A 19,860-nucleotide genomic window follows, 5' to 3' on the forward strand; every position below is an offset into this window, starting at 1 on the left:
AAAAAGAGCTTAGGGATGAAAAAGTGATACAAAATGTATGTCTGATTACTCTCTGTTCTTGAAATGGATTTTGATTTTAGTGGGATATTCAAGAATGACAGAAACAAATACAAAGGCTTAATGATACTGCTGCTGTGATTCTGCTGCTTTGGCAAGTAGCCAAAGACACTTGGTATGCTGGTGTAATGTTTGAAGGACAGAGGTCAGATAGTCTCGCTGAATCTTAGAGAACTTGATTGGCTTCATGATATCCAACAATATCATGGGCTTGGGTAATATGAAGCCTCAAACCAAGTGCAAATGCAAAGGAGAACATGTTGATAAATGTTTTTTAGATTAAGTCACTTCTTCCTGTTACCTCCTCCCTTCCTCACTTCTTTTCTTTCTCCCTTTTGCTCTTCCTCCTTCCTCCCTCCCTTCCTTCTTTTCTTCCTTCATTCTTTCTCCCCTCTTTGTTCAAACTCCCTCATGATAACAAACTCTATTTCATTAAAAAAGGAAACCAACCAGAGGAATTATCAGGGAATATTTAGGAAGGAGGGCACCAATCTGATCTACAATGTTGACAAGTATGTCTTTGAAAATTACATCCAGGGACTTTTCTATTCTTCTGGTTGGCTCCTGGTATCTTGTACCATGGACCATCTGACCATAAGCCCCAGAAAAGTCCCTGGAGCATTTTTAGTTCTTGTGATATGTTTTCACAAGAGATGGTCCTTAAATCTGTCTGGTCTTTCTCACAATGTCCAACATTTGTAAAAAAATAATATCAAAATGACATAGATTCTACTTATCACTATGGAAAGATCAAGTCAAATATTTTCACAAATACAGTGTTTCACAAAAACATTGTTAGTCTTATCCAGATGTGAAAAATACAAAATGTTAGAAAATGCTTGTTAGGCCTAACTTAAAGAATGAAGGGGAGAGTGATACTGTCCAAGCATACTTCTACTCCAGACCCTGTCCCTTGTTCTAAGTGACCATGCAAGGCCATTTCTTTTAATGCCTATTAGTATTTCTTGGTGAAGGGAGATGAGATCGTCTGTGTCTGCACTTTTGGTTAACTTCTCAGCATCTCTGCCTTACCCCATTGTTTCATATAATTGTACATAATTTATAGAATATCATAAAGTTGTTCCCTGTTGGCTTTAAAGTTGCACATATTGGCATTGAATTTGCACAACATCCTCTGCTTTTTCTTGAGAATCAGGTGAAATAATTCATGCAGCTTCCCTAGCAGAGGGATGGAGTATCATGGGTGTGCTATAGATCTTAGGGCTTTTTCCTTTCTATTATAGGTGCTGGTTGAACACGTAGGTAAATAGTGGTTTTAAAGGCACCAGCAAACTTCTCACTTCCCTTAGTGTTCCCATTAACACGGTCCATAGACGACCATCATTAATCCCTGAGAAAATGTTGCTGCTTCTGCTTGGAATGACTTTACTTCCCTTTTCTGTATGGCAAAATCCTATACATTCTTCAAGACCTAGGTTCAAGTCATCTTCCTTATAAGACCTTCTCTGACTTCCCTCCTCTTTGGGTTGAATTTATGTCTCCTTTCTGCAGTCATTTTTACATATTATTGCCCTATCACTTCAATTCTGATTATTTGATGTGTTTGTCTCTCAATAGACTGTAAGCTCTCAAGGGCAGGACTGTCCACTGTCCCTTCTTCTTTGCAGCTCTAAATATCATGCACATAGTTGACACTTCTTAAGTGCATGTGGAATAACCAACCCTTTAGGCTCATGCACAATCCTTGCTATATTAATTCTTATAGGTTCCTTTTGAACACTTTCATGGTGAGGAGCACATCTTCCTGTTGAAATTTTAAGAGCTCAGGCTCTGACATTTGTTAGGCTGTTCCAATTGCCTGTGAGCCACAACCCAGGATCCAAAGTACTTAACTTCCCTGAACAACTGTTTATGCATGAGTATAATGACTAACAATACTATGAAGTTTATAAGATTATTCTGGCTGGGTGTGGTGGCTCACGCCTGTAATCACAGTGCTTTGGGAGGCTGAGGCAGGTGGATCACTTGAGGTCAGGAGTTTGAGACCAGCCTGGACAACATGGAGAAACGCTGTCTGTACTAAAAATTAGCCAGGTATGGTGGCACGTACCTGTAATCCCAGCTACTCGGGAGGCTACGGCAAGAGAATCACTTGAACCTGGGAAGCGGAGGTTGCAGTGAGCCAACATAGCACCACTGCACTCCAGCTTGGGTGACAGAGTGAGACTCAGTCTCAAAAAAAAAAAAAAAAAAAGAAAGAAAAAAAAGGGATTATTCTGAATATTAAATCAGATAATATACCTGCAAAGCTTTTAGAACAGAACATGGTCATCAATAAATATTAGCCATCATCATCTTCATCATTAGAACTGATTATTAATTTTATTTTGTGTGATGACTGCATCTCACAATGATCATTCTGTCCTGTAGAGCTACTCAGAATAGGCCTTGATTCCACCCCAAAAGTGTTCAAGCATTCTAAGGCAGTTCAATAGACCTTCTCTGTCGCATGCCACGTTGCTTCTCTGAACGTAAACATTCTCTGTTAGGCCATCTACCTGGTGCATCATAGGTACTCACTTAGTATTTGTTAAATAGATGTTGACTGTAAAATAGCTTCCCTATAATCTTTTATGCTAAATGCTTTTATATCTTGTTAATGTATATTTTAAAGCATTTGCTCCAGAATGAAACACAGTGAAGACACCCTTCCTTTCTCTTGATATCTTGCTTGTATTAAAGCAGGCTAGGACTTTAGGTTGCAGGTTGTGGTAGGAGTCCCTTACTCATGGGCAGGTTTGGTTTCCTCTCTGAGAACTATGGATAGAACACCATCAGTGAACTCTGAGTGGTTGGATACTGCACAGGCAGATAATATCTACTCTAACTGAATGGTCAAAATTCTTAAGGATCATGTCACCTACTCTCAACCCTCAAGAGAGTTGAGACTTAGGTCTGTTGAGAGCTGATTACTCACTTTGTTCTGGCCTTGCTGCAAGAAGCACATAAGTTAAAGGAAAACATTTTTTCATTGTTTTAAGAGACAGAGAATGTCATAAAATTTTAAAAATGTCTTCTCAATGAACAGAAGTAGTAATAATCTAATTATACCACTTAGCACTAGAGAGCATGTAGTTAGCTCTTGGTTGTTGATTTTATCACAACATTAAAAATGTATTTTTAAGAGAATCAATATAACATGCTTTCTTTAAAGAAAAACTAGTAGAGTGCTGTAAACTACTCAGATATATAATTTTGTATCCTTTGTCCATTAATTATTTGTATTCATTTAGGTATAGGTTTGACTGCATATAACAGGAAAAAAAGCAACTTTTAATGAGATAGAATTAAAAAAGTTCAGAGGTTGAAAGTCCAGCTCTGATGGAGATATTCTATATCTGTGCAGTTCAATATGGCAATGCTTCTGAGCATTATGGTATAGGGAAAAAATATGGTAGTGTCTGTCGAGCACTTGAAATATGGCTAGTGAGACCCAGGAAGTGAATTTTAAATGTATTTACTTTAAATAAGTTAAGCCTCAATAGCCACATGTGGATGACATATTGGACAACACAACTCTAGCTTTGCATTTCTATTCCAGGGGACAGAAGCAGAGAAAGGAGGCAGAAAAACTGATCACTTTCCCTTTAGATTTTCCAAAAGTGCCATATAGCACTTTTGCTTTCATCTTGATAACGATTAGTAGCGTGGTGAAACCTAATTTCAAAGGGGGCAGGGAACTATAATTTTTGTTTTGTTTGTTTTTTTTTTGAGACAAAGTTTCACTCTGTCACCCAGGTGGAGTACAGTGGTGCCATCTTGGCTCACTGCAACCTCTCCCTCCTGGGTTCAAGCGATTCTCGTGCCTTAGCCTCCTGAGTAGCTAGGACGACAAATGTGTGCCACCACGTCTGGCTAATTTTTGTATTTTTAGTAGAGACAGGGTTTCACTATGTTGGCCAGGCTGGTCTCAAACTCCTGGCCTCAAGTGATCCATCCCCGTCAGCCTCCCAAAATGTTAGAATTACAGGCTTGAGCCACCACACCTTGCCAACTATAATCTCTTATAGTGTGTGGAGTTGTGTGCAGTGAAAACTCAGGGTTCTGTTCTGTTCCTAAAGAGGAAGAGAATAGGTGTAAGGATTGGCGTATAGTCTCAGGCACTTTACACAATTTCCATGTAATTAAAAATTTTTCATAAATGTGGTTTGCAATATCACAGAGTCTCATTGTTGCCTAATTCACTTAATTATTCACTCATTTCAGGGCTTTTAAGGTCATTTAATAATTTACTCAACAAGACTCACTGAGCATATATTACATGCCAGGTGTTGTTCTAGAGATGTGGTGGTACGTAAGACAGAGACCGTTCCTGCCTTCATGGAGATTGCATTCTAGATAGACATTCTGTTTTCTGAAGCTGCTGTGGTCTGGATCAGCATTGCCAATAGAACTTTCCATGATAATGGAAGTGTTCTTATCGTGTGAATACACGCTAGTCCCTAGCCATGTGGCTACTGAGCCCTTGAAATATTTCTAATACGACTAAAAAATGAAATTTTAAATTTTAGTTAATTTAATTTTAATTAACTAAAATGTAGATTTAAATAGTTACACATGACCAGTGGCTACCAAACTGGGCAGCAAAAGTCTAGAGCCTTCAGTGTTTACTTCTGCTTCAAACTTGTACCTCTTAATCAGGGTCAGCAGCAAGACTGCCCTCGTCCCTGGCACAGTGATGGCTCTGTGGCTTTAATTTCAGGCTTTCACTAGCCAGCTCTTCTAACTCATCCTCACATGGTCATCGGCTCACTACCCTTCACCCCATTGAGGTGCCAAGGTGGCTGGAGAGAAGGGGCACAGTGCCAGCCTGTGCCATTCCCAGTCCACCTTGCCCTGTTGTCTCTCCACCTGCACTTCAGGAATGAACTTCAGGCCTGTGTGACTTCGTGCCTCATGATTAGTAACTTCTTACAAGGACCTTTTGCAGCATTTGACACAGCTGACTAGTCTCTCCTGGAAACTATACATCTTTGTTTCCATGATCCCATTCCCTCTTGGTTCCTCTCCCAGCACACTGGCCACTCTTCTCAATTCCCTTTGCTGATGCCTTCTTATTTTTCCAATTTCTAAGCATCTGCCTGACCCAGGGCTTCATTTTCAAACCCCTGCCCTACCTACTCGAGGAGTTCCCACTGAGTCTCCCAGCTTTAAATAACATTCATGAGTTTATGACTCTCAAATTTATAGCTTCAGCCTGAACGTCCTCCCTGAACTGTGATGTATATACTTAACTGTCTACTCAACACCTCTGCTGGGGATTTTGAAAGGTAACTTCACTTAATGTGTCTAAAAACGGAACCATCTTCCTCACTTCCCTGCTTTTCCCACAGTCATTCCCAGCTCAGTAAATGCAACTCTGGTCCAATTGCTGAAACCTTGGAGGTGTCCTTGATTTCTCTCTTTTTCTCACTCCTTGCAATAAAAGACCAGCAAATCTTGTTAGTTCTACCTTCAAAATATGTCCAGAATCTGACTACCTCCTAAAATCTTCATTGCTACCATGATGGCTCAAGTCATAGTCATCTCTTGACTGGCTTATTGTAATGGTCTCATGACTGGTTTCATTGTATTTCCCACTTGACTTCATTATTCTCAAGACAGCAGCCAGAGATCCTAGTAAGAGATGACCTTTCCTTACGACCTTATGTAAATAATATCCACCAGCATTCCCCATCATCCTCAATCTGTTTTATTTTTCTCTATAGGACTTAATATTATCTGATTTGTCTATCAAGTTTTATTTATTTTCTATCTCCATTTCCATTATGTGCTGGTGGGGATATGAAGGGTGCAACCTCCACAAGTCTAGGCACTTTGTTTCTTCACTGCCAAATCTCCAACACCTAGAACAGTGCTTGGCACATAATAGGACTCAATATTATTTGTTGAATGAATGAATGAACGGGCAAATCACATCTCTTTCAGAAGAAATTCTCATCATATTACATGATTATGACCCACTTTCATCATTGATGGGGAGACTGAGGCACAGGGAGACTAAGCGATTTCTGTTTTTATTTTTTTAAAGACAAGGTCTCATTCTGTGGCCCAGGCTGGAGTGCAGTGGTGTATTCATAGCTCACCGCATCCTTGAACTCTGGGGCTCAAGGGATCCTCCCACCTCAACCTCCTGAGTAGCTAGGATTGCAGGCACATGCCATCATGCCCAGCTAATTTTTTAAACTTTAAAAAATTTTTTTTTGTAGAGATGGGGTCTCACTATGTTTCCCAGTCTGGTCTTGAACTCCTGGGCTCAAGTGATCCTCCTGCCTCAGCCTCCCAAAGTGTTGAGATTACAGTTGTGAGCCACTGCACCTGGCCCCAGACTAAGTGACTTTATATGTGAATACATGAATGTTAGAATTGGAAGGCACAATGAAGATAATCTAGACGAATGCTGTCATCTTATATAGAAGTGGAAATAGGGGAGGATGAAAAGGAGAAATGGCATGGTCATAGTTAACCACTGGACCCAAGCTAGCACCCAGGTAGCCTGACTTCCTGTCCAGTCCTCTTTTTCTTCTCTATTTACTCTTGTATATATTCTCAGTAGTCAAATCTGGGCAAAAAGTCCTCTTCATGTCTTACTTACAACTTTCTTCTCCTACTACCTTGTTATTGGTTGCAGAAACTTTATGGAAATCTCATTAAACTAATTGAAACCGATTTTGTACTTTTCCTCAAGTTATTTGACAAAGTTTTACTCTAGAGAAGAGAAATTCCATGGGGAAGTCAGTCTCTTGATGATAGTATGTGGCTTACTTTGTTTTAAATAGTTCAAGGATCTTGACATCTAATCATAGCCCTTGGACTTTGAGTGGGGGGATAGGTTTTCTACATCAAAACAGGATTGGAGAATCTCTGGGTTAGCTGCTTCCTATGGTGTTTGCTTATTTCTTAGATGTTCTAAATTCAAATATTAACCATGATGCTGATCCCCTGAATTTTCCTTATTTGTGTGACTTATCTTAGACAGCATCTACTTTGTTTTCTAAAAGCTCCCAGGACCGTTGGTGATTTTTCCTTGGGGACAAGTTCTGATCATTGAATTGCAGTAGCAACCACCATCCAGTACCATTAGAAGACAGCCTAATGTTGAAAGAGCACAGGTTCTGAGTTAGTAATCTGGCAAATAACTAGTGTGTGGCTTTGAGAAGCAGGTTAATTCTGCCCTGCCTCTGTTGCCTCATTTATAAACAGAGGAAGTTGGAGTAAAATCTCTCTACCTATTGTAGATTGTAATATTTTTCAATTGTGCTTTCTAACTGGTAATTCCATTTGAATTTTCTTATTGTAATAGTGGCTTTCGTTTGACTTATGTCTTTCTCCCCTAGGTTTACATATAGAAATTTTGCTTGCAAGAAACAGAGGCCTGTTCAAAGTAGCTTAGACAAAAAGAAGAATTTATTTGAGGAATAAGGGGCTGTTCCTGGTATCCAAGTACACATGGGCTGAATTAGGGATTAAAAAGTCAAGGATCGGGGATACTCTCTGCATCTCTGAGATGCCATGGTCTCTTTCTGTACTACTTTTCTTGCTCTAGAATACTCATTTCTCAATGTTTAAAGGTTCAAGGACTTTAGTTAAACTTCAGCATGTGCCCTTACATGAGGAATTCTGACACACACTGATTTGTTTCCTTCTGTCCACATCACTGACTTTTTTTTTTTTTGGAGATGGAGTCTCGCTCTGTCGCCCAGGCTGGAGTGCAGTGGCGCTGTCTCGGCTTACTGCAGGCTCCACCCCCCGGGTTCAGGCCATTCTCCTGCCTCAGCCTCCCGAGTAGCTGGGACTACAGGCTCCCGCCATCACGCCCGGCTACTATTTGCTATTTTTAGTAGAGACGGAGTTTCACGGTGTTAGCCAGGATGGTCTCGATCTCCCGTGATCCGCCCACCTCGGCCTCCCAAAGTGCTGGGATTACAGGCGTGAGCCACCGCGTCCGGCCGACTTTTGTTTTGTTGATTCTGTTCTTTACTATTCAAGGTATATTTTTAGTTCTTTAAAATTATATTTTAAAAACATTTCACATATGAAATTGGAGATAATGGGAAAAAATGGGGATACATTTTATAGCAGAGAATCAAAGTGTATCAAATCATATATATATGAACTATATATGAACTTACACACACATATACACACACACACACACACACACACATATATATATATATATATTTTTTTTTTTTTTTTGAGATGGAGTCTCGCTCTGTTGCCCAGGCTGGAGTGCAGTGAATCTCAGCTCACTGCAACCTCCGCCTCCTGGGTTCAAGCGATTTTTGTGCCTCATCCTCTTGCCTAGCTGGGACTACAGGCATGCACCACCATGCTTGGCTAATTTTTGTATTTTTAGTAGAGACGGGGTTTCACCCTATTGGCCAGTCTGGTCTCAAACTCCTGACCTCAGGTGATCTGCCCGCCTTGGCCTCCCAAAGAGCTGCTATTAGAGACATGAGCCACTGGACCTGGCCCATGTATATATATTAATCTTACTTCTGAGGGATCAGATGTGGTGAAAAATTCCCAGTGGGCACCTTCATCTAGAGAATATTGTTTTGAATCACATGATATTGTTAGCTTAAGGTATGTATTGTGATCTATATTCTTCTGTGTAATCTGATGAGTGTTTAGATGTATAAGAGGTTCTCTCAGTAGGTGTTTGTTCCAGCGAAGTAGCTTAGAGAGAAACCTCCCCTTTTTTTTTTTAAAAAATGTTAAATTTAATTTGTTTTTATTTCTTCTAAAAAAACCTGGGATACATGTGCAGAATGTGCAGGTTTGTCACATAGGTATATGTGTGACATGGTGGTTTGCTGCACCTATTGACCTGTCCTCTAAGTTCCCTCCCCTCACCCCCAGCCTGCAACAGGCCCTGGTGTGTGTTATTCCCCTCTCTGTGTCCATGTGTGAGAGAAACTCTTACTCTTGCTGCCATATGCTTTGCTGCTGACTGCCAATCCAGGACCCTGGATCGAGAGTCAGAAAGATTGGTCCTGGGTCCCAGAATTCACTACTTTCTGTGTGACCTTGGGCAAATAACCATTTCTCTTCAACTTCACTTTCTAATAATAAAATTAAATACGTTAAAATTGGCTGGGTGCAGTGGTTCATGCCTGTAATCCCAGCACTTTGGGGAGCTGAGGTGGGAGGATGGCCCAGGAGTTTGAGACCAGCCTGGACAATGGGGTGAAACCACATTTCTACAAACAGTATAAAAAATTTTCCAGGCATGGTGGTGCACACCTATAGTCTCAGCTATCTGGGAGGCTGAAGTGGATCATCTGAGCCACGGAGGTTGAGGCTGCAGTGAGCTGTGATCACACCACTACACTCCAGCCTGGGTGACACTGTGTCTCTCTGTAGACACACACACACACACACACACACACACACACACACACACACACGTGTTAGATTGCTAATATTTAATGCTGAATGAATACACAGTGGCTTAAAAATGAGTGAGTAATAAGTGTATTATAGAGTGGCTTACACTCTCTAAAGTGCTAGAAATGAGGTGAATTAGTGTTGTGATCATTGTTTTATTGCAGGGCACTCACTGCCTGGCATCCAGCACACCTGCATTGAATCCATGGCTAGTACAAATAATGTGACTGAGTCAATGATCACCAGCCTTTTCCAGGATCCAGCAGTGCAGAGAGTGTGCTTTGTGGTGTTTCTCCCCGTGTACTGGCCATGGAGGTGGGCAATGGCCTCATCGTTCTGACGGTCAGTGTCAGCAAGAGTCTGCATTCCCCTGTGTACTTCTTCCTGAGCTACCTGTCATTGGTGTAGATCAGTTACTTCACTGTTGTCCCTAAATTCATCACAGACTTACTTGCCAAGATTAAAGCCATCTCTCTGGAGGGCTATCTGGCTCAGATATTCTTGCACTTCTTTGGCGTCCCCTGGATCTTTCTGCTCCCACTGATGACCAATGACCAATATATGGCCAACTGCAAACTTTATTACTACACAACCATCATGAGCTGCCTGTCTGTCACCTTCTGGTGGCTGGTTTCTGGCTGAGGGGCATAATTCACTCAATGGTTCAGATCCTTGTCTCTGTCCAATTGTCCTTCTGTGGTCCCAACATGACTGACCACTCATTCTGTGACCTCCAGGTCTTATTCAAGCTTGCCTGCACTGACACCTTTGTGGAGGGGGTTATTGTGTTGGCCAACAGTGAATTAGTATCTGTCTTCTTCCTTATCTTGGTGTCCTCTTAATATCATCATCCTAGTCAACTTGAGGAACCATTCTGCAGAGGGGAGGTTTAAAGCCCTCTCCACCTGTGCCTCTTATCTTGTATTTTGAACTTGCCATTTTCCTCTATGTGTGACTCTCCTCCACCTTTACTAAAGATAAACTCGTGGCTGTATTTTACGTGGTCATCACCCCCATGCTGAACCCCTTCATCTACACGCTTGGGAATGCAGAAATGAAAATCACCGTGAGGAGATTGTTGGGCAGGACAGTGAACTCAGGAATGGAATAAAATGACAACATGAAAAAAAAATAGCACAAAGAGAGAGACCATATATGCAATCTGATTTTAGTCAACTATGAGGGAATAGAGCAAAAGTTAGCTTATTTATATTTTTTGTTGTATTTCAGATGAGCTGCTTATACTCCATGGTATCAATCAGAGACAGCTAATAGTTGTTAGTATTTTGGAGAATGTTGAAAACTTTCTTCTCTTCTTCAGTAGTCCATAGTGCAAAGTGCATAGACTTTTAAGGAGGAATTATCTAGATTGGAAACCCCTACCCTGTCATCTGTTAGCTGTGTGACCTTAGATTTATTTCAGTTCACCTCTTGGTGATAGCCCACTGTGGGATGTGGAAAGATTATGGCCCTTGGAGACAAAAGTTCATGTTTTGCTTCATCCCTTCTTACTGAGAGATGACAGCATGCTGGCAGCCTTCGATTGCTCTCAGTGCCTCCTGGGCCTCGGTTCCCACTCTGGCCACGCTTGAGGAGCTCTTCAGCCCATCGCTGCACTGTGGGAGCCCCTCTCTGTGCTGGCCGAGGCCGGAGCCGGCTCCCTCTGCTTGCGCGGAGGTGTGGAGGGAGAGGAGTGGGTGGGAACGGGGGACTGCGCATGGTGCTCACGGGCCAGCATGAGTTCTGGGTGGGAGTGGGCTTGGCAGCCCCGCACTCGGAGCAGGCTGCCGGTGCTGCAGGCCCAGGGCAGTGAGGGGCTTAGCACCCAGGCCAGCAGCTGCAGAGGGGCAGCCAGGTCCCCCAGCACTGCCTGCCGGCCCACACTCGCTCGAATTCTTGAGGGGCCTCAGCCGCCTCCCAGCGGGGCAGGTCTCAGGACTGCAGCCAGTCATGCCCGAGCCTCCTCCCACTGGCTGTGGGCTCCTGCGTGGCCAGAGCCTCCCCTACGAGCACTACTCCCTGCTCCTTTGCACCATGGTCCCATCGACCGCCCAAGGGCTGAGGAGTGCATGCGCACTGCACCGGGCTGGCAGGAAGCTCTGCCTGTGGACCTGGTGCGGGATCCACTAGGGGAAGCCAGCTATGCTCCTGAGTCTGGTGGGGACTTGGAGAACTTTTATGTCTAGCCAGAGGATTGTATATGCACCAATCAGCACTCTGTGTCTAGCTAATCTGGTGGGGACTTCGAGAACTTTTAACTCTAGCTAAAGGATTGTAAATGCACCAATCAGAACTCTGTGTCTAGCTCAAGGTTTGTAAACACACCAATCAGCTCCCTGTGTCTAGCTCAAGGTTTGTAAATGCACCAATCAGTGCTCTGTGTCTAGTTAATCTAGTGGGGACTTGGAGAATTTTATGTCTAGCTAAAGGATTGTGGATACACCAATCAGCACTCTGTGTCTAGCTCAAGGTTTGTAAACACACCAGTCAGCACTCTGTGTATAGCTCAAGGTTTGTAAATGCACCAATCAGTGCTTTGTGTCTAGTTAATCTAGTGGGGACCTGAAAACTTTTACGTCTAGCTAGAGGATTGTAAATACACCAATCAGCACTCTGTGTCTAGCTCAGGGATTGTAAATACACCAATCAGCACCCTGTCAAAACGGACCAATCAGCTCTCTGTAAGCTGGACCAATCAGCTCTCTGTAAAATGGGCCAATCAGCAGGATGTGGGTGGGGTCAGATAAGGGAATAAAAGCAGGCTGCGGGAGCCAGCAGGGGCAACCCACTGGGTCCCCTTCCACACTGTGGAAGCTTTGTTCTTTTGCTTTTTGCAATAAATCTTGCTGCTGCTCACTCTATGGGTCTGCACTGCCTTTATGAGCTGTAACACTCACTGCAAAGGTCTGCAGCTTCACTCCTGAGGCCAGCGAGACCATGAACCCACCAGGAGGAATGAACAACTCCAGACGGGAGGAACGAACAACTCCAGATGCGCTGCCTTAAGAGCTGTAACTCTCACCACGAAGGTCGGCAGCTTCACTCCTGAAACCAGCGAGACCACAAACCCACCAGAAGGAACAAACTCTGAACACATCTGAACATCAGAAGGAACAAACTCCGGACATGCCACTTTTAAGAACTGTAACACTCACCGCGAGGAGCTGCGGCGTCATTCTTGAAGTCAGTGAGACCAAGAACCCACTAATTCTGGACACATTACCAGTGTGATCTTGGGGGAGCTCCAGGAAAGCTTCTGTACTTTATTTGGTGTCCCTCACCCCGTTAACCTGATTCTAATGCCTGAAATGCCATGGTAGGAGTTTTAGTTCATGAGAAAGAGTGGCACTTTTAGAGTGCACATGTCTCTGGGAGGTGAAATATAAGCTATGATTAACCCTTAATATCTTAATCTGAATGACTTTATAAGACACTTCTCTTTTTATTATTTTATTTATTATTATACTTTAAGTTCTAGGGTACATGTGCACAACGTGCAGGTTTGTTACATATGTACACATGTGCCATGTTGGTGTGCTGCACCCATTAACTCGTCATTTACATTACGTATATCTCCTAATACTGTCCCTCCTCCCTACCCCTACCCCACTACAGGCCCCTGTGTGTGATGTTCCCCTTCCTGTGTCCATGTGTTCTCATTGTTCAATTCCCACCTATGAGTGAGAATATGCGCTGTTTGGTTTTTTGTCCTTGTGATAGTTTGCTGAGAATGATGGTTTCCAGCTTCATCCATGTCCCTACAAAGGACATGAACTCATCCCTTTTTATGGCTGCATAGTATTCCTTGGTGTATATGTGCCACATTATCTTAATCCAGTCTATCATCGATGGACATTTGGGTTGGTTCCAAGTCTTTGCTATTGTGAATAGTGCCACAATAAATATACGTGTGCATGTGTCTTTATAGCAGCATGATTTATAATCCTTTGGGTACATACCCAGTAATGGGATGGCTGGGTCAAATGGTATTTCTAGTTCTAGATCCTTGAGGAATGGCCACACTGTCTTCCACAATGGTTGAACTAGTTTACAGTCCCACCAACAGTGTAAAAGTGTTCCTCTTTTTCCACATCCTCTCCAGCACCTATTGTTTCCTGACTTTTTAATGATCGCCATTCTAAATGGTGTGAGATGGTATCTCATTGTGGTTTTGATTTGCATTTCTCTGATGGCCAGTGATGATGAGCATTTTTTCATGTGTCTTTTGGCTGCAAAAACGTCTTCTTTTGAGAAGTGTCTGTTCATATCCTTCGCCCACTTTTTGATGGGGTTGTTTGTTTTTTTCTTGTAAATTTGTTTGAGTTCTTTGTAGATTCTTGATATTAGTCCTTTGTCAGATGAGTAGGTTGCAAAAATTTTTCTCCCATTCTGTAGGTTGCCTGTTCACTCTGATGCTAGTTTCTTTTGCTGTGCAGAAGCTCTTTAGTTTAATTAGATCCCATTTGTCAATGTTGACTTTTGTTGCCATTGCTTTTGGTGTTTTCAACATGAAGTCCTTGCCCATGCCTATGTCCTGAATGGTATTGCCTAGGATTTCTTCTAGGGTTTTTATGGTTTTAAGTCTAACATGTAAGTCTTTAATCCATCTTGAATTAATTTTTGTATAAGATGTGAGGAAGGAGTACAGTTTCAGCTTTCTCCACGTGGCTAGCCAATTTTCCCAGCACCATTGATGAAATAGGGAATCCTTTCCCCATTGCTTGTTTTTCTCAGGTTTGTCAATGATCAGATGGTTGTAGATGTGTGGTATTATTTCTGAGGGCTCTGTGCTGTTCCATTGGTCTGTATCTCTGTTTTGGTACCAGTACCATGCTGTTTTGGTTACTGTAACCTTATAGTATAGATTGAAGTCAGATAGCGTGATGCCTACAGCTTTGTTCTTTTTGTTTAGGATTGTCTTTGCAATGAGGGCTGTTTTTTGGTTCCATATGAACTTTAAAGTTGTTTTTTCCAATTCTGCGAAGAAAGTCACTGGTAGCTTGATGGGGATGGCATTGAATCTATAAATTACCTTGGGCAGTATCGCCATTTTCACGATGTTGATTCTTTCTATCCATGAGCATGGAACGTTCTTCCATTTGTTTGTGTCCTCTTTTATGTCATTGAGCAGTGGTTTGTAGTTCTCCTTGAAGAAGTCCTTCTCATCCCTTGTAAGTTGTATTCCTAGGTATTTTATTCTCTTTGAAGCAATTGTGAATGGTAGTTCACTCATGATTTGGCTCTCTGTTTGTCTGTTTTTAGTCTATAAGAATGCTTGTGATTTTTGCACATTGATTTTATATCCTGAGACTTTGCTGAAGTTGCCTATCAGCTTAAGGAGATTTTGGGCTGAGACGGTGGGGTTTTCTAGATATACAATCACGTCATCTGCAAACAGGGAGAATTTGACTTCCTCTTTTCCTAATTGAATACCCTTTATTTCCTTCTCCTGCCTGATTGCCCTGGCCAGAATTTCCAACCCTATGTTGAATAGGAGTGGTGAGAGAGGGCATCCCTGTCTTGTATCAGTTTTCAAAGGGAATGCTTCCAGTTTTTGCCCATTCAATATGATATTGGCTGTGGGTTTGTCGTAGATAGTTCTTATTATTTTGAGATATGTCCCATCAATACCTAATTTATTGAGAGTTTTTAGCATGAAGCGTTGTTGAATTTTGTCAAAGGCCTTTTCTGCATCTATTGAGATAATCATGTGGTTTTTGTCTTTGGTTCTGTTTATATGCTGGATTATGTTTATTGATTTTCATATGTTGAACCGGCCTTGCATCCCAGGGATGAAGCCCACTTGATCATGATGGATAAGCTTTTTGATGTGCTGCTGGATTCGGTTGGCCAGTATTTTATTGAGGATTTTCGCATCGATGTTCATCAGGGATATTGGTCTAAAATTCACTTTTTTGGTTGTGTCTCTGCCCGCCTTTGGTATCAGGATGATGCTGGCCTCATAAAATGAGTTAGGGAGGATTCCCTCTTTTTCTATTGATTGGAATAGTTTCAGAAGGAATGGAACCAGCTCCTCCTTGTACCTCTGGTAGAATTCGGCTGTGAATCCATCTGGTTCTGGACTTTCTTTTGTTGGTAAGCTGTTAATTATTGCCTGAATTTCAGATCCTGTTATTGATCTATTCAAAGATTCAACTTCTTCCTGGTTTAGTCTTGGGAGGGTGTATGTGTTGAGGAATTTATCCATTTCTTCTAGATTTTCTAGTTTGTTTGTGTAGAGGTGTTTATAGTATTCTCTGATGGTAGTTCATATTTCTGTGGGATCGGTGGTGATATCCCCTTTGTCATTTTTTATTACATCTATTTGATTCTTCTCTCTTTTCTTCTTTATTAGTCTTGTTAGTGGTCTATCAATTTTGTTGATCTTTTCAAAAAACCAGGTCCTGGATTCGTTGATTTTTTGAAGGGTTTTTTGTGTCTCTATTTCATTCAGTTCTGCTCTGATCTTAGTTATTTGTTGCCTTCTACTAGCTTTTGAATGTGTTTGCTCTTGCTTTTCTAGTTCTTTTAATTGTGATGTTAGGGTGTCAATTTTAGATCTTTCCTGCTTTCTCTTGTGGGCATTTAATGCTATACATTTCCCTCTACACACTGCTTTGAATGTGTCCCAGAGATTCTGGTATGTTGTGTTTTTGTTCTCATTGGTTTCAAAGAATGTGTTTATTTCTGCCTTCATTTTGTTATGTACCCAGTAGTCATTCAGGAGCAGGTTGTTCAGTTTCCATGTAGTTGAGCAGTTTTGAGTGAGTTTCTTAATCCTGAGTTCTAGTTTGCACTGTGGTCTGAGAGACAGTTTGTTATAATTTCTGTTCTTTTACATTTGCTGAGGAGTGCTTTACTTCCACCTATGTGGTCAGTTTTGTAATAGGTGTGGTGTGGTGCTGAAAAGAATGTATATTCTGTTGATTTGGGGTGGAGAGTTCTGTAGATTTTTATTAGGTCTGCTTGGTGCAGAGCTGAGTTCAATTCCTGGGTATCCTTGTTAACTTTCTGTCTCATTGATCTGTCTAATGTTGACAGTGGGGTGTTAAAATCTCCCATTATTACTGTGTGGGAATCTTAATCTCTTTGTAGATCTGTAAGGACTTGCTTTATGAATCAGGGTGCTCCTGTATTGGGTGTATATATATTTAGGATAGTTAGCACTTCTTGTTGAATTGATCCCTTTACCATCATGTAATGGCCTTCTTTGTCTCTTTTGATCTTTGTTGGTTTAAAGTCTGTTTTATCAGAGACTAGGATTGCCACCCCTACCTTTTTTTGTTTTCCATTTGCTTGGTAGATCTTCCTCCATCCCTTTTTTTTGAGCCTATGTGTGTCTCTGCACATGAGATGGGTTTCCTGAATACAACACACTGATGGGTCTTGACTCTTTATCCAATTTGCCAGTCTGTGTCTTTTAATTGGAGCATTTAGCCCATTTACATTTAAGGTTAATATTTTTATGTGTGAATTTGATCCTGTCAATATGATGTTAGCTGTTTATTTTGCTCGTTAGTTGATGCAGTTTCTTCCTAGCCTCGATGGTCTTTACAATTTGGCATGTTTTTTCAGTGGCTGGTACCAGTTGTTCCTTTCCATGTTTAGTGCTTCCTTCAGGAGCTGTTTTAGGGCAGGCCTGGTGGTGACAAAATCTCTCAGCATTTGCTTGTCTTTAAAGTATTTTATTTCTCCTTCACTTATGAAGCTTAGTTTGGCTGGATATGAAATTCTGGGTTGAAAATTCTTTTCTTTAAGAATGTTGGATATCGTCCCCCACTCTCTTCTGGCTTGTAGAGTTTCTGCCGAGAGATCAGCTGTTAGTCTGATGGGCTTCCCTTTGAGGGTAACCCGACCTTTCTCTCTGGCTACCCTTAACATTTTTTCCTTCATTTCAAGTTTGTTGAATCTGACAATTATGTGTCTTGGAGTTGCTTTTCTTGAGGAGTATCTTTGTGGGGTTCTCTGTATTTCCTGAATTTGAATGTTGGCCTGCCTTGCTAAACTGGGGAAGTTCTCCTGGATAGTACCCTGCAGAGTGTTTTCCAACTTGGTTCCATTCTCCCCATCACTTTCAGGTACACCAATCAGATGTAGATTTGGTCTTTTCACATAGTCCCATATTTTTTTTGAGGCTTTGTTTGTTTCTTTTTATTCTTTTTTCTCTAAACTTCTCTTCTCACTTCATTTCATTCATTTGATCTTCCATCACTGATACCCTTTCTTCCAGTTGATCAAATCGGCTACTGAGGCTTGTACATTTGTCACATAGTTCTCGTGCCATGGTTTTCAGCTCTGTCAGGTCCTTTAAGGACTTCCCTGCATTGGTTATTCTAGTTAGCCATTCATCTAATTTTTTTTCAAGGTTTTTAACTTCTTTGCCATGGGTTCGAACTTCCTCCTTTAGCTTGGAGTAGTTTGATCATCTGAAGCCTTTGTCTCTCAACTCATCAAAGTCATTCTCCATCCAGCTTTATTCTGTTGCTGGTGAGGAGCTGCATTCCTTTGGAGGAGGAGAGGCACTCTGATTTTTAGAGTTTCCAGTTTTTCTGCTCTGTTTTTCCCCCATCCTTGTGGTTTTATCTACCTTTTGTCTTTGATGATGGTGATGTACAGATGGGGTTTTGGTGTGGATGTCCTTTCTGTTTTTTAGTTTTCCTTCTAACAGTCAGGAACCTCAGCTGCAGGTCTGTTGAAGTTTGCTGGAGGTCCACTCCAGACCCTGTTTGCCTGGGTATCAGTAGCAGAGGCTGCAGAACAGCAGATATTAGTGAACAGCAAATGTTGCTGCCTGATCATTCCTCCAGAAGTTTTGTCTCAGAGGAGCACCTGGACAGGTGAGATGGCAGTCTGCCCCTACTGGGTGGTGCCTCCCAGTTAGGCTACTTGGGGGTCAGGCACCCACTTGAGGAGGCAGTCTGTTCTGAGGTCTCAAACTGTGTGCTGGGAGAACCACTACTCTCTTCAAAGCTGTCAGACAGGGACATTTAAGTCTGCATAGGTTTCTGCTGCCTTTTGTTTGGCTATGCCCTGCCCTGAGAGGTGGAGTCTACAGAGGCAGGCAGGCCTCCTTGAGCTGTGGTGGGCTCCACCCAGTTTGGGATTCCCAGCTTGTTTACCTACTCAAGCCTCGGCAATGGTGGGTGCCCCTCCCCAAGCCTTCCTGTCGCCTTGCAGTTCGATCTGAGACTGCTGTACTAGCAATGAGTGAGGCTCTGTGGGCATAGGACCCTCCAATCCAGGCATTGGATATGATCTCCTGGTGTGCCATTTGCTAAGACCATTGGAAAAGTGCAGTATTAGGGTGAAAGTGACCCGATTTTCCAGGTGCCATCTGTCATCCCTTTCTTTGACTAGGAAAGGGAATTCCCTGACCTCTTGCACCTCCCGGGTGAGCAATGTCACTCCCTGCTTCGGCTCATGCTCAGTGCACTTCACCCACTGTCCTGCACCCTATGTCCGACACTCCCCAGTGAGATGACCCCAGTATCTCAGTTGGAAATGCAGAAATCTCCCATCTTCTGCATCGCTCATGCTGGGAACTGCATCCTGGAGCTGTTCCTATTCGGCCATCTTTGCTCCCAGAGCTTGGGTCTTGTTTGCATATGTATCCTTGGGTTCTGGTTCTGGCCAATTCATTACAGATAAATTTGCCAAATAACAATTTGTTAATTTAACTGAATTACCACATAACTAATTTACTGAACTTTTGATTCCTCAAAACCTATTTCTGTTAATCCTTTGTAAAATCTATAGCACTTATGTTTTGCAGATGCCTGCAATAAGCGATGTATTTGGGGGAGGAGGATTTTTGTGTATTCTCAATTTCAGTTTTCTGGTAATTAATGAATATCAAGGATTTTATATAAGTTTTTTCACTCTTCCAGTGAATTTTCAATCCAGTCAACTGTCTTTCTTATTTTTCTTCATCCTTGAATTGACTTTTCTCAAGAAAGGGACCCATGTATATGTAACAGATGAGGAATTTTACCTGGATATGTTTTCACGGGTGCTAACCAAACTTACCTGAATCAGATTGAATGATCCGCCCCAGTTCTTTACTTCTTCTTTTGCCTGTGCCCTGCTCCTTGTAATTTTGCAGTTCTTCCCATCAGAAGCAGTGTATGTTTCCATCCCCTGACTTTAGGCTTAGCCATGTGACTAGCTTTGGCTAATGGCATGGGTGGGTGGAAATGACAATGCCTCAGTGAGAGCCTAGGCCTTACTAGGCCTTACTAGGCCTTGTGTATTTTTGTTTGCCCCCCTGTGTCTCTGCCACGATCATGAGATGATAGGCAGCAGCTGCACTACAGCTGAACTGCCAAATGAACACATATGGAACAGAACTTCTCTAGCTGACCCACCAAACTGCAGCCTGAGGAAGAGCTT

At 42.1% G+C, this 19,860-nt stretch overlaps 1 pseudogene; it reads left to right on the forward strand.

Annotated features, from left to right (window-relative positions):
* Positions 1-9,676: 9,676 nt before the first annotated feature.
* LOC106635199 (olfactory receptor 4B1-like) lies at positions 9,677-10,582 on the forward strand (annotated as a pseudogene).
* The last annotated feature ends 9,278 nt before the right edge of the window (positions 10,583-19,860 follow it).

The sequence above is a fragment of the Pan paniscus genome, chromosome 9 (assembly GCF_029289425.2).
Source record: "Pan paniscus chromosome 9, NHGRI_mPanPan1-v2.0_pri, whole genome shotgun sequence".
NCBI classification, from domain to species: Eukaryota; Metazoa; Chordata; class Mammalia; order Primates; family Hominidae; genus Pan; species Pan paniscus.